The sequence below is a fragment of the Dipodomys merriami genome, unplaced genomic scaffold (genome assembly GCF_024711535.1).
Source record: "Dipodomys merriami isolate MVZ:Mamm:240054 unplaced genomic scaffold, mDipMer1.0.p SCAF_4, whole genome shotgun sequence".
Classification (NCBI taxonomy): Eukaryota; Metazoa; Chordata; class Mammalia; order Rodentia; family Heteromyidae; genus Dipodomys; species Dipodomys merriami.
The window spans coordinates 39883015-39896931 of NW_027205603.1; the positions used below are offsets into that span (position 1 = coordinate 39883015).

The 13917-nt window shown below is 39.4% G+C and overlaps 1 long non-coding RNA gene across 1 annotated transcript in view; it reads left to right on the top strand.

Moving 5' to 3' along the window:
- Positions 1-9264, top strand: part of LOC138805770 (uncharacterized) — a 32623-nt gene extending 23359 nt beyond the window's left edge. Inside the window, exon 3 of the long non-coding RNA XR_011365640.1 lies at positions 9238-9264. This is a non-coding gene — a long non-coding RNA (uncharacterized lncRNA). The remainder of the gene's footprint in view (positions 1-9237) is intronic.
- Positions 9265-13917: the final 4653 nt, after the last annotated feature.

Genomic DNA, 13917 nt, shown 5'->3' on the forward strand with positions numbered 1-13917 from the left:
TTAATTTTTTGTTGGTTGTAGGGCTTGAACTTTGGGCCTGGGTGCTGTCCCTAGCTCTTCAGGGAAGCACCCTTATCACTTGAGGCACAGCACCACTTCTGGTGGTTAATTGGAGATAAGACTCTCACAGATGTTCCTGCCTGGGCTGGCTGTGAGCCACGATCCTCAGATCTCAGCCTCCTGAGTAGCTAGACTTACAAGCGTGAGCCACCAGTGCCCAGCCCACCTAATTTATTTAATTATACATTTATAAGCTAATTCTAGCTTCTACATATGAGGGAAACATGAAATCTTTGTCTCTCTGGGCCTGGCTTACTTCACTTAACATACATTGTATGCACTTGTATGCACCTAGCATATTTGCTTGCATGTTTATAAACTAAGTCTAGCTTCCACATTTTTTAGATTTTTTTTGTTATTGGTCCCTTTCTTCTTTCCTAATAGTTCCCCTTCTAATGTCTTCTATTTTCCCCCTAGATGTAATATTTACCTTTCTAAGTCTGACTTATTTTACTTAACATGATGATCTCCAGTTCTATCCATTTTTCTACAGACAACATCATCTCATTCTTCTTTATGAACAAATAGTACTGTTATTTTATGTGTGATATTTTTTCTTTTTTATTCACCCATTGATAGGCATCTAGGCTGATTCCATTCTAGGCTGATTCCATTATTTGGCTATTGTGACTCGTACCATGATAACCTGGGTATACAGGTATATTGCCAAGAGTAGTATAGCTGCATTTCTAGTTTTGGGTTTTGTTTTTGTTTTTGGCAGTACTTGGGCTTGAACTCAGTGCCTTACACTTGTTGGACAGTTGCTGTACCACTTGAGTACTACTTTATTTCTCCATTTTTTTGTTATTTTGAGATAACCTCCATCCTGATTTTCATAGTAGTTGCACTAATTTACACTTCTACCAACAGCGTATAAGGTTTTCTTCCCCCATAACATATATTGTCTTCTCTTTTCTTTCTTTTCCCCCTCCTTCCTTCCTTCCTTCCTTTCTTTTTTTGTCCTTTCTTTCCTTCTTTCCTTCTTTCTTTCTTTCTTTCCTTCCTTCCTTCCTTCCTTCCTTCCTTCCTTCCTTCCTTCCTTCCTTCTTTCTTTCTTTCTTTCTTTCTTTCTTTCTTTCTTTCTTTCTTTCTTTCTTTCTTTCTTTCTTTCTTTCTTTCTTTCTTTCTTCCTTCCTTCCTTCCTTCCTTTTTGTCGGTCCTTGGACTTGAATTCTGGGCCTGGATGCTGTCCCTGAGCTCTTCAGCTCAAGGCTAGTGCTATACCATGTGAGCCACAGTGCCACTTCCGACTTGTTCTGTTTATGTGGTGCTGAGGAATCGAACCCAGGGTCTCACGCAAGGCAAGTACTCTACCACTAAGCCACCTTCTCAGCCCTCTTTTACTTTCTTAATGGTAGTCATTCTGATTCTACCACAAGCTAACCTTCATAATGAGTCTATAAGATGCTGTTACTGTCTTACTGCATAGAAAATGAAGCAGGCTTAGAGAGGAAAGGGCACCTACTCCCCTCACAGCAGAGGAGAGATAGTCAGGTGTGTTGCATTCCAAGGCCAATCCCATCTTATGTCTAGTAATTTTTCATTACATTTTGAAACTTAACAGGGTACCTGAGCCCTGAAACTTGTTTTAGTTTTCATTTCTTAACTAAGAAGTAGCCATCTGATAACAATACTTGTTAAACTGCCCTCTCCCCCCTATCAGTGTTAAGAATCAAACCAAGAGCCTCAGGAATGCTAGGCAAACACACTACTACTCTAAGACTGATTTGGGTTTTTTTGTTGTTTTTTTTTTGTTGTTGTGTTTTTAAAAAAAAATCTTTTGACCACTTACCTCATAGACTGGTGTATTTGTAAGTGTATTTATAAGAATGATTTCTGAATATTGCAAGAAAGTTTTAAAGATTCTATTTTTCCCCATTATCTTCATAAATATTCTTGGGTTTTCATGTCCACTAATTGTTCCTTTGCTGTACTTATTATAATTTTGTAACTTCTCTGAAAATTCTATTACCAGCATGTGTAATGGTATATAAGTATTTGTGAACACCATTATCTCAGTTTTATAGTTGTTATATTAGAAAATAACTCTCTTTTCCCATTTTTTGGAAGTTCATTTTTTTCTATTTTAATTTTGTCAAGGAGATGTACAGAGGGGTTATAGTTACATAAGTAAGGTAGTGAGTACGTTTCTTGTCAATCTTGTTACCAACTTCCTCCTTTTTCTCCCTTTTTTCCTCCCCTTTCCCCCCTCACATTGCACAAATAATTTCCAATGTAGTGTTTTGTGAGTATCACTGTTGTATAGGTTCCCCACTTTGTCTCACCATTTTTTTGTTTCCCTTCCCTTCCCTAGTTCAGATAAGTGTATATACAATACCCACGGTACCAAAATCAAATACAGTGACAACAGGGGATAAAACATAGGGGGAAAACACAAAATGCAAGTTCATTTTGATAAATATATGATCAGAGGTACATAGGTACCTCTTTATAGTTCAATGAAATGGTCAGGATGGTGGTATACACTGTGATTTCAGCCACCCTGGAGGCTAAAACAGGAGAATGGTGAGTTTAAGGTCAGCCTGAGATACACAGTAAGTAAGACCCTCTCTCAAAATCATCATCATCATCATCACCACCATCATAGATGGTCTCTCTCTCATCCCTCTCCTCTTCATGCCTAGGGCCTTATGCCTGCTAAACAAATGCTATCCCACTGAGCTACATTCTAGTTTTTAGTTTTATGAGACAAGGTTCACACTGCAGCTCAAGTTGTTTTCTAACTCAAGAACCTCTTGCCTCCCACCTCCTTATTGAGTGCTGGGATTACAGGAATGTACTATCATCTTTGACTAAACTGATTCTCTAGGGAATTTTTTTTACCATGGTAAGAAAGAAAATCTCCAAACATATGAATACCATTTTTTTCATTTGTTTATTTTACTTAGGCTATACTCCCAGCCTTTTTGTCTATAGTTTGTTTTTGAGATATATGTTTTCATTTTGAGATGCCTTCAAGCTTTCAAAGAGTGATCCTGAACTTGCCATCCTTCTGTCTCTGCTTCCTAAGTAGCTGGATTACAGGTGTTGCCACCACACCCAGCTCAATTTTTGTTCATTTGATTAGACATAATTTGAATATTTTTATGAGGCACATTTGATAATTCATTACATACATACAATGCATAATTATCAAATCAATGTATTTCTATATTTTCAATTACTAGCATGACAATTTATTAAAGGCTTTTAATTTTAAGATAATTTTCTTTTGGTTTTGTTAAATATTTATATGAAACTTTTCTACCCCAAGTTTTTCCAGCTTCTAGAGGTCTCTGAACATTGCAACTGTGGCCTCCAGGGGGCACTGTTTCTCCTTTAATAGTGAGGTGAGAATTGGACTCAATTCCTTGGAGTACAGATGAGACCAGGAAAAATATTTTGAAACTTTACAAAATGGTTTAGACAAATCAGATGACATATGAATACTGGGAGTAATAAACAACTAGACAACTTCGTTCACTGAAGCAGTGTGGGCATTTCAGCCTTTGATGCTAGCAAAGGATTCCTCCCTTCCTTGTTTCCTACTCATGCACAACACAGAACCCATTTTTCCTACTCTGCCCTCAAGCAAACTAAATTCTTCAAAATTTAGTCCCAAGTTTGTTAAACCCCAAATTTCAGGCAAGGGCCTCTTCTAATTCTAGGTTCCACTCTCATTATCTGCTATTTTCTTAGATGATGGACACAAAGTATACCAGCCTTCTTCTGAAAAGCAAGCTGCTACAGTAGAATTTCTCCAAGAACAGTTCATGTGTTAATGGGCTGGGAAGGTGGCTCAGTGGTAGAGTGCTTGCCTCACATGCATGAGGCCCTGGGTTTGATTCCTCAGCACCACATACGCAGAAAAAGCTGGAAGTGGTGCTGTGGCTCAAGTGGTAGAGCTCTAAATCCTTGAGCTGAAGAGCTGAGGGACAGCGCCTACGCCCAGAGTTCAGGCCCTATGACCAGCAAAAAAAAAAAAAAAAGTGAATGTGGGAAGCTTGGTCACCAAAGGGTAGGGCTGAGGTGTAGAACCTTTAAGAGGTGAGGGTGATTAGATCATGTGGGCGCCAGCTTTGCATAGTGGTTTGAGTCTTCTGGGACTGCCTCTTCTTTTTTTTAAATTTTATTTTTTATTTTTTGTTGGTCATGAGGCCTGAACTCTGGGCCTGGCCGCTGTCCCTCAGCTCTTCAGCTCAAGGCTAGCTCTCTACCACTTGAGCCACAGCGCCACTTCTGGCTTTTTCTGCTTATGTGGTGCTGAGGGATCAGACCCAGGGCCTCATGCATGCAAAGCAAGAAATCTACCACTGAGCCACCTTCTCAGCCCTGCCCTTTCTTTTTTAAAAAATATTTTTATTATTATAAAGATGATATATAGAGTGGCTACAGTTACATAGTCAAAAGAGTACATTTCTTTTTGGGCAATGTCATCCCTTCCCTTACTCTCTCCCAATTTTCATCTCCCATTGTACTCTTTTCTGAGAGAAATTGTTAAGAACAAAAAGCAAAAAACAAAAACCCTACATGTTCCATTCTCTCTTACTTCTTACCCATGTGAGCTCTGTTTAGCCCTGCCAACAGTCACTAAAATTTTGAGGTCATACAGCTAGGAAATGTTAATCTTCCACCATCTTTTTTTTTTTTTTTTTTTTGAGTCCAGTCGTGGGGCCTGAAATCTGGGCCTGGGCGCTGTCCCTCAGCTCTTCAATTCAAGGCTAGCGCTCTACCACTTGAGCCACAGCGCCACTTCCAGCTTTTTTCTTTTTGCTTATGTGGTACTGAGGAATTGAACCCAGGGCTTCAGGCATACAAGGCAAGCGTTCTACCACTGAGCCACCTTCCCAGCCCCTCTTCCACCATCTTTGATGGACATAATATAATATCTCTAACATGTGAGTTATGATGGTAATAGTTACCTTAATTGCTTTTAGACACTTGAAGCTCACTTTACCTGGGGTTGGGTAAGTGTCTGATAGTTGACCTTTTGGTGAGGAGGCTGAAAACTCCACCTTCAGATCTTGGTACCTCTGCCATTTACTGAACATGAACCATATGAAAGGGCATGAAATTTGATAAGGCATGTGGAGACCACTATTATTTGACTATCCATCACCTTTCCTCCTGCCTTAAATAATCCTGTTTCTTTATTCCATAGATATCTCCAAACCCTAGCCTCAGGGAGGTGGAATTGAGACTTAGTCTCCCCTTCCATGTTCAGCTGGTCCAAGAATCAGCTTTCTCTTTTGTATTATCTCAGCAGTTGGCATAGTGTGAAATGGGCAAGAGATCTGGTTCAGTGACAATGTCTTCTATCATCCGTGAAATAGCAATGGGATAATTTGCTGGCTTGTTTGCTTGTATGGGTAAAATCAAATCAAAAGCCCTGGCAGCTTGGCTAAACAAGACAACCACATTTGAATTACATGCAGCCCTCTGAGAGAAGCACACCCACTAGAAATCCACATATTATCCATTTTAATAAGCATTTATGTACCAGTTATTTTTCTAAGAGTTTATGGATATGCACTCATTTAACCACAATGTATGTACGAATAAAGATTTCCATGTTAAGAGTGCCTGCCTAGTAACTGTGAGGCGCTGATATCAACCCCCAGTACTGAAAAATAAGATTCCTATTTTAAGACATGGAAAAAGAGGCACAAAGGAGTTACACTTTTCAGGAAAGTAACTTATCCCAAGTCATACTGTTCTTGTTAGAGGTCTGTTATTCAAACAAACACCAGCAACCTGGTCACAATTTCTTTTATTTTTTTATTTTTTGGGTCCGATCATGGGGCCTGAACTCTGTACCTGGGCGCTGTCCCTCAGCTCTTCAGCTCAAGGCTAGCGCTCTACCACTTGAGCCACAGCGCCACTTCCAGCTTTTTTCTTTTTGTTTATGTGGTGCTGAGGAATCGAACCCAGGGCCTCAGGCATGCAAGGCAAGCGCTCTACCACTGAGCCACCTTCCCAGCCCCAATTTCTTTTATTTTTAAATACATTTTTATGGTAAAAAATGATATACAGAGGGGTTACAGTTACACAAGCAAGGTAATGAATACATTTCCGATCAAGCATTGTTACTTCCTCCTTTGTTTTCCACCTACCAGCCCTTCTTCCCACCTCCATAACTGTACTCCTCCCTCCCCCTCCCGCTAAATTGTAAAGTTTGTTGTTTTCAACATAGTATCTTGTACATCTCATTTTTACAATGGGTCAACCTGTATCCCTATTTAAGCATTTTGTTTTTTTCCTTCCCTGCCCCCCAAGCTAGAGAAGTGTATATACAAGATTCAGGGCACCAACATCAAATACAGTGAAAACAGGGGTTATACCCTGGGGGAGGAATATACAAAGAAACAAAAAAATCACATGGTACATTATGAATACGTTAGAAACAATAGCAAGAAAGAAAAAACCAATTGTGTCCCTATCTTGGGGTTCATTTCGCTTAACATCATCTTATCTGGTCACATGTACATAGCTTTTGACCTTTTCTGCTTGTCCCAGACATATACTAGTTATTGCAAATAAGGAAAACAATGGGACCTATGTTTCTTTGGGCCTGGCTTACTTCACTTAATATAATTTTTTCCAAGCCTTTCTACTTCTATCAAATAGGGCCATGTCATTCTTTCTGATGGAGGCATAGAATTCCATTATATATATATATATATATATATATATATATATATATATATATATATATATATATATATCCATTCATCTACTGAGGGGCTTCCTTAGCTATGTAAATAATGTTGCAACAAACATAGTTGTGCTGATAGCTTTAGTGAGGTCTTGTTTGTGAACATTTGGGTAAATGCCCCAAAGTGGGATTGCTGGGTCATAGGGGAGCTCTATGTGGAGTCTTTTGAGGAAACTCCATACTGCTTTCCAAAGTGGTTGAACACGTTTACACTCCCACCAACAATACAGTAGGGTTCCTTTCTTTGGCCACAGTTTCTTGACTCACCACATCATAGTAACTGTTGAAGTCAGGAGTTGGCTGGACAGTGAGAAGATGGGGGGGAGATGATGAAATAGTTAATTTCTCAAAATACTTGTTGAGATCACCAATTTTTAACTTTTAATTCTTAATATAATAATCATAATGTGGAAGTTTCTCTCTCTCTCTCTCTCTCTCTCTCTCTCTCTCTCTCTCTCTCTCTCTCCCAATAGGGTCTCATTATATAGCTCAGGCTATTCTCAGTATTCTCCTGCCTCAGTCTACTGAATGCTGTGATTACAAGTGTACACCACCATACCCAGCTTCATTCTCTGTTCAGAGGATAAACTCTTCTCATATTGAAAAATGTTTTGATCTTTTATGTTCTATTGGTAAAGCTTGTTAAGATTTGACTGAAAAAATTGACATATATGTGTGTGTATATATAAATGCTTTGTCCACACAAAAACCTGAACAAGAGCATTTATAGAACTGCTATTCATAACTGCTAAAATTTGGAAACTACCAGAATGTTGGAAGCATTCACAATGTGATTGATAAATAAAATGTGGTACTACCCAGATAGTGGAGTATTTTTCAGCACTAAAATGAGCCAGATGTGGTGATTTGTGCTTGTAATCCTAGCACTCAGGAGGTTGAAGCAGGAAGATCATAAGTTCAAGGTCTTTTTAGGTCACTATCAATACCTGATCTTTAAATACATACAGAATACACATATACATACATACATAGAAATGAACTCTCAAGTTATAAAAAAAAAAGAGGACCCTTAAGTGTATTTTACTGAGTGAATGAAAGCAAATCTGAAAAGGCCAAATACTGTATGGCTCCAACTACATAATATTCTAGGAAAAGAAAATCTATAGAGATGGTAATACACACACACACACACACACACACACACACACACACACACACACACACACACACACACACACACTAAAGCTTGAGCAGAGGAAGGGATATGAGTAGGTAGAGCACAAAGAATTTTAAAGGCAGTGAAACTAATCTGTATCACATAATAACTGTGAGTACATGCTTGTTCAAACCCATAGGATGCACCATGGCAAGAGTGTTAACACAGTGTTAACTGCAGACAGCGTGTTACAGTTTAGGCTCGTCATTTGTAATAAATTTCCCACTCACTTGCAGATGCTGATATTGGGATTGCCTGTGCATGTGGTATTGGAGCAAAAGTGCATGTGAAGTCTTACCAATGTTGCTGTGACCTAAAACTACTCAAAAATTTTTAAAAATAATTTAACATTGTAGTGCAGTTTAGAATGTACAATATCATCATGTATATAATAAAGTTTTAGCCATATCTGTACTTTTAGGCATTTCTGTACTTTCTGCCTCATGTACATTTACAAGTGTAAATGACATGCTTTCCTCCTTTACTCTGTCCTGCACTTGAAAATTCCCAAACTAGTTGGTGATGGTGGTAGCGATAGTGGTACCTCCTTTGCTTCCTTCCCCTCCCCCCTCTTTCACTTTTCTCTCTCCTACTCCCCCCGCTTCTTTTTTCTAGTATTAGGGTTTAAGCCAGAATTTAAAATTGGTAACTAACCCCACACCACACAGTTCAAGTTGCTTATGCTTGCTCTACCATTTGAACTATGCCTCTAGCCCCTTTTTGTGTTGGTTAGTTTTGAATTGGGATCTTGCTTTGTGTCAAGGCCAGCTTGGACTGCATTCCTCCTATTTGTGCTTTCCTTTCTTGCTGGAATGATAGGGGAACACACCATCATGCCCAGACATTGGTTGAAATGGATTTAGGAACTTTTATGCCTGGGATGGTCCTGAACCATGGTCCCCAATCTCCACCTCACTCATAGCTGGGATTACAGGCTTGAGCCACTGCACATGAATTCTTTTTTTTTTAAATTGAGCTGGGGATCATACCTTGCATGTGCTAAGAAAGTGCTCTACTATGGAGCTACACCCACAGCCCTCTTGTGGATTTAAAAATATTTCTATTTTTCAAAATCAGAGATTCCTACTTTATATATGTTTTGTTTTAGGGATATAGATTTGGGTTTTTTTATTTTTTATTTTTGTCCATCCAGGTAACCCCAGCTGTCTTAAGCACAATATGCTTCCTCACACTCCTGAGTAGTGGGATTCAAGGGTTGTACCACCACACTCAGAATCAAATATGTGTAAGCTTGTTTTTGATTTTGTTTTTGTTTTGTTTTTAGTCAGTTGGGGGCTTAAACCCTGGGCCTGGGTGCTGTCAGCTCTTCTGCTCAAGGCTAGCGCTCTACCACTTGAGCCATAGCTCCACTTCCAGCTCTTTCTGTGTGTGTGGTGCTGAGGAATCGAACTCAAGGCTTCATGCACTCTACCACTCTACCACTGAGCCACCTTCCCAGCGCTATGAGTAAGTTTTAACTGTACTTTTCTCTTTTTGATATAGAATCATTTTGAATGAATATTTTCCACGTCTTATTCGATTTCTTCTATAATGTTACTGTATCTGTACATATACATATTAGGTTTTTTATTATTTGCTGTGGTAACATTATACATTCAGAAGTTTCTATGGCTCTATAATTTGAAATCTGACATGGGTGGTCTTAGATTAAAATCAAAGTGTTGGCTGAGCTGCATTCCTATTTTAGAAGCTCTACTAGTGAAGTTATTTCCTTGACTTTCCTAGCTTTTAAGGCCTTTTCACTTTTCTTCACTTTTGACCCCATTCTCTACCTTGAAAGGCATCAATTCTGGCCATTCTCCCATAGTCCTCTCTCTCTCTCTCTCTGTCTCTCTCACTGTCTCTTTCTGTCTCTCTGTCTCTGTCTTTTTCTGTTTCTCTCTCTCAGTCTCTCTCTGTCTCTGTCTCCCTCCCTTCCTCCCTCTCTCTCTGTCTCTCTCTCTCCTTTCTCTCTCTTTCTCTGGCTCACTTGCTCATTCATTCGCTCTCCTCATTTCATTTCTTTTTTGTAGTGCTCAGGATCAAACCAGGGCTTCCTGCATGCTACAACTCATCGATAAACAATTACTCTCCTACCCCAATCCTCAACTGTCCCCCTGCACACACACACACACACACACACACACACACACACACACACTCCTTTTTTTTCACATCCCTCTTCCAATTTCAAAGTGAAAGAGGAATACAACATTTTTCTTAAGAGAAAAAAGTCAGCTGTTTAACAAAACTAATTTCATTGCAACTTTAATTCTTTGCCATGTAATTAAATACATTCAGAAGTGCTCTGTCCCTTAGATTTTTTTCACTCAAGGACAGTGTACTGCCACTTTTGAGCCACAGCTGACTTTTTGCTAGTTTTTGGAGATAAGAGTCTCATGGACTTTCTTGGCCAGGCTGGATTCAAATTGCAGTCCTCAGATCTCAGTCTCCTGAGTAGCCAGGATTACAGGCATGAGCCACTGGCACTGAGCCACAATAAATTCCTGAAATTTTAGCATTGTTTGATTTTAAAAATTAAACTAAGCTGGGTGCTGGTGGCTCACTCCTGTAATCCTAGCTACTCAGGAGGTGGATATCTGAGGATCTCGGTTGAAAGCCAGCCGGAACAGGAATGTCCCTAAGACTTCTCTCTTCAATTAAAATTGGAAAACCAGAAGTGGAGCTGTGGCTCAAGGTGGTAGGCTATCCTTGAGCACAAAAGCTCAGGGACAGCACCCAGCCCCTGAGTTAAAGCCCCAAGATCAGCAGGGCAAAAAAAATATTAAACTAGGTCAGCTACTGGTGGTTCATGCTTGTGGTCTTAGGTTCTTGGGAAGATGAGAATAGGAGGATCACAGTTGGAAGTCAGCCTTGACAGAGAAATTTATTGAGACCACCTTCTCAATCCAATCCATAGCTGGGTGCAGTGATATGTTCTTGTCATCCCAAACTGAGTAGGAGGTTGAGATTGGGAAGACTGATGTTCTAGGTCAATCCAGTCAGAAAAGTCTGTAAGACATCATCTCCACAGGGGGAAGCTGGATGGGGTGGGGGGCAGGGAGAGGGACTTCAAACCTGCAGTCCCAGTGATGACAGGAAGCCTTCAGGTAGGCAGGTCATGGCTCCAGTGCACACCTGGATGGGAAGCAAGACCACATTCTAAAAATAATCAGTGAAAAACAGGGATGCAGGCATGGCTCAGTAATATCACGCTAGCCTAGCAATCTCAAGGCCCTGACTTCAGATCCCTATAATATATCCTAAAAAATAAAATAAGTGAAGCAGGCTAGACATGGTAGTGCATGCCTGCAATCGTAGCACTAGGAAGGCTGAGGTAAGAACTTGGAGAATATGAGAACAGCTTGAGCTACAGACTGTTTCCAAAGAGGAAGCAAAGACTTAAAAAAAGGAAAATGAAAAGAAAAAGTTAATCTATAAGTTCTCCTATGGCCGTGAGCTTTGACTTTGCTTATTTGCAGAGTTCAAAAGTAAACAAGACACTAGGAAGTCATGTGTTCTGATTTCTTGTTTTGAATACCTCTCAAACCACTACTTTTTCATTACTGTTTATGAAGTATGAGATCCACTTTAGTGAACAAGGCCCTTTATTCAATCCCCAGCACTGAAACAACAACAGAACTCCTCCAAGAATTCCACTCCAAGAATTCTCACTGCTGTGATCTTAGTTGCCAGTAGTATTTTTCAGATGGTTGTTCTCCAGAGTAAAACAATAAAATGTAACTTATGTCAGTCACAGATGGAAATCAAATCTGAAAGAAGTGGCTGCTGTCAAATAAAATGCTTGTAAAACTTTCAAGTAGTACAGTGCCAGGCTGGGGAAGCAATCTACAGAGTATGTAGGTGCTTTCCTCATTTTTCATTTTCTCACATTACATCAAGGACATAAAAACCTCACAAGCACAGAGCATCTTCATCTTTGAACCTTGGCAGGGTGCCTTGCAAAGGAAATGTTGATTGAGTCAATAATGTTTATATACATTTGGTTATCATAAAAGCACCTTGCAGATATCCAGGAGAGAAAATAAATCATAATGATTCATTTGAACTAGATAAAAATGAAGTGGGTGTTTCAAATTCAAATCCACATCTACCATGGATGGTTAGCTATTTAAAGGTCTGTAAGGAGAGTTGGAGGAAAGAGGCAGAGAAACACCTTAGTTGTGAGAATAGTTCCTTATTATATGTTTCATAAATGGTATTAAGTACAGTTTTAATTTCTACCTCTTTGAAACTAGTACAGTACCTGGCACAACTAGATTCTCAGCAGTTATTAAAAGAAGAGAATAAAAAGCATTGCATTGTTGGATGCCATGAAACTAAGGAATGAGGATGTGGAAGATAACTAAGAACATGCTTTGTGAACATGCACTCTATCTTTTAAAAATGTTTTAGGGTACATTATAAGTACATTAAAAACATTTTGTTTCTTTTGTATGTTCTTCCCCCATGGTATAACCCCTGTTTTCACTGTATTTGATTCTGGTGCCCTGAATCTTGTATATACAGTTTTCTAATTTTTTGGAGGGGAAGGGAAATAACAAAATGCTGAAATAAGGTTACAGGATGACTCATTGTAACAACAAGATGTCTAAGACACTATGTTGAAAACGAACTTTACAACTTCGAGGGGTGTGAAGGGAGAAGTTGGGGAGGTGGGGAGAGAAGGGATGGTAGGAGAAAAACAAAGGAGGAGGTAACAATGCTTGATAGGAAATGTACTCATTACCTTACTCATGTAACTGTAACCCCTCTGTACAGTATTTTTACAATAAAAGATATATACAAAAAATGTTTCAGGGGCTGGGAAGGTGGCTTAGTGGTAGAATGCTTGTCTTGCATGCATGAGGCCCTGGGTTTGATTTCTCAGCACCACATAAGCAGAAAAAGCCAGAAGTGGCACTGTGGCTCAAGCGGTAGAGCACTAGCCTTGAGCTGAAGGACAGCACCCAGGCCCACAGTTCAGGCCCCATGACCAACCAAAAAAAAAAAAAAAAGTTTCAGGTTGGGCACTGGTGGCTCATACCTGTAATCCTAGCTACTCAGGAATCTGAGATCTGAGGATCCTGATTCAAAGCCAGCCTGGGCAGGAAAGTCCATGATACTCTTATCTACAAGTAAGCACCAATAAAAACTGGAAGTGGAGCTGTGGTTCAAGTGGTAGAGTACTAGTGTTGAACAATAAAGCTCAGAGACAATTCAGGGCCTTAGTGCAAATTCTAGGACTGGCACCAAAGAGGGCAAAAAGTTTCTGAAAGCTGCGAATGGTAGTTCATGCCTTTAGTCTCAACTATTCCAGTGGCCCAAGTGGGGTTGGGGGAGAGTCTCTTGACTCAGAAGATCCAAGCACAACACATATAAATTACAGGTTGGGGGCTGGGAAGGTAGCTCAGTGGTAGAGTGCTTGCCTTGCATGCACGAGGCCCTGAGTTCAATTCCTCAGCACCACATAAGCAGAAAAAGCCGGAAGTGGTGCTGTGGCTCAAGTGGTAGAGTGCTAGCCTTGAGCTGAAGAGCTGAGGGACAGCGCCTAGGCCCAGAGTTTAGTCCCCATGACCGACAAAAAATAAAATAAAAATAAATAAATTACAGGTTGGTGACTTGAGTTACTATTTGTACACAATGTAAAGTGTAAGTTTCAATCATTCACATGTAAAACTATCAATATATTTAAAATAATGTAATAGCATTTTATTAATAGTATAAAAGTCTTTTGCCAAACAATATCAAATACTATAACATGAAATTTTTACTTGATGTTTTATTACTTTGTATTACATTACTGTTTAAAGTTTTAACACGGTGATATAGTCAACTGATGGTCTACGTCTAAGTTTAGTTATTCTAATTATTCATTTTAATAGTTGAAGATATGAAAAAGATATTTCAAAAAGACATTTAGATTTAAATGGAGGAAATGTATTGTCTTCATTTTTGTTTTCTG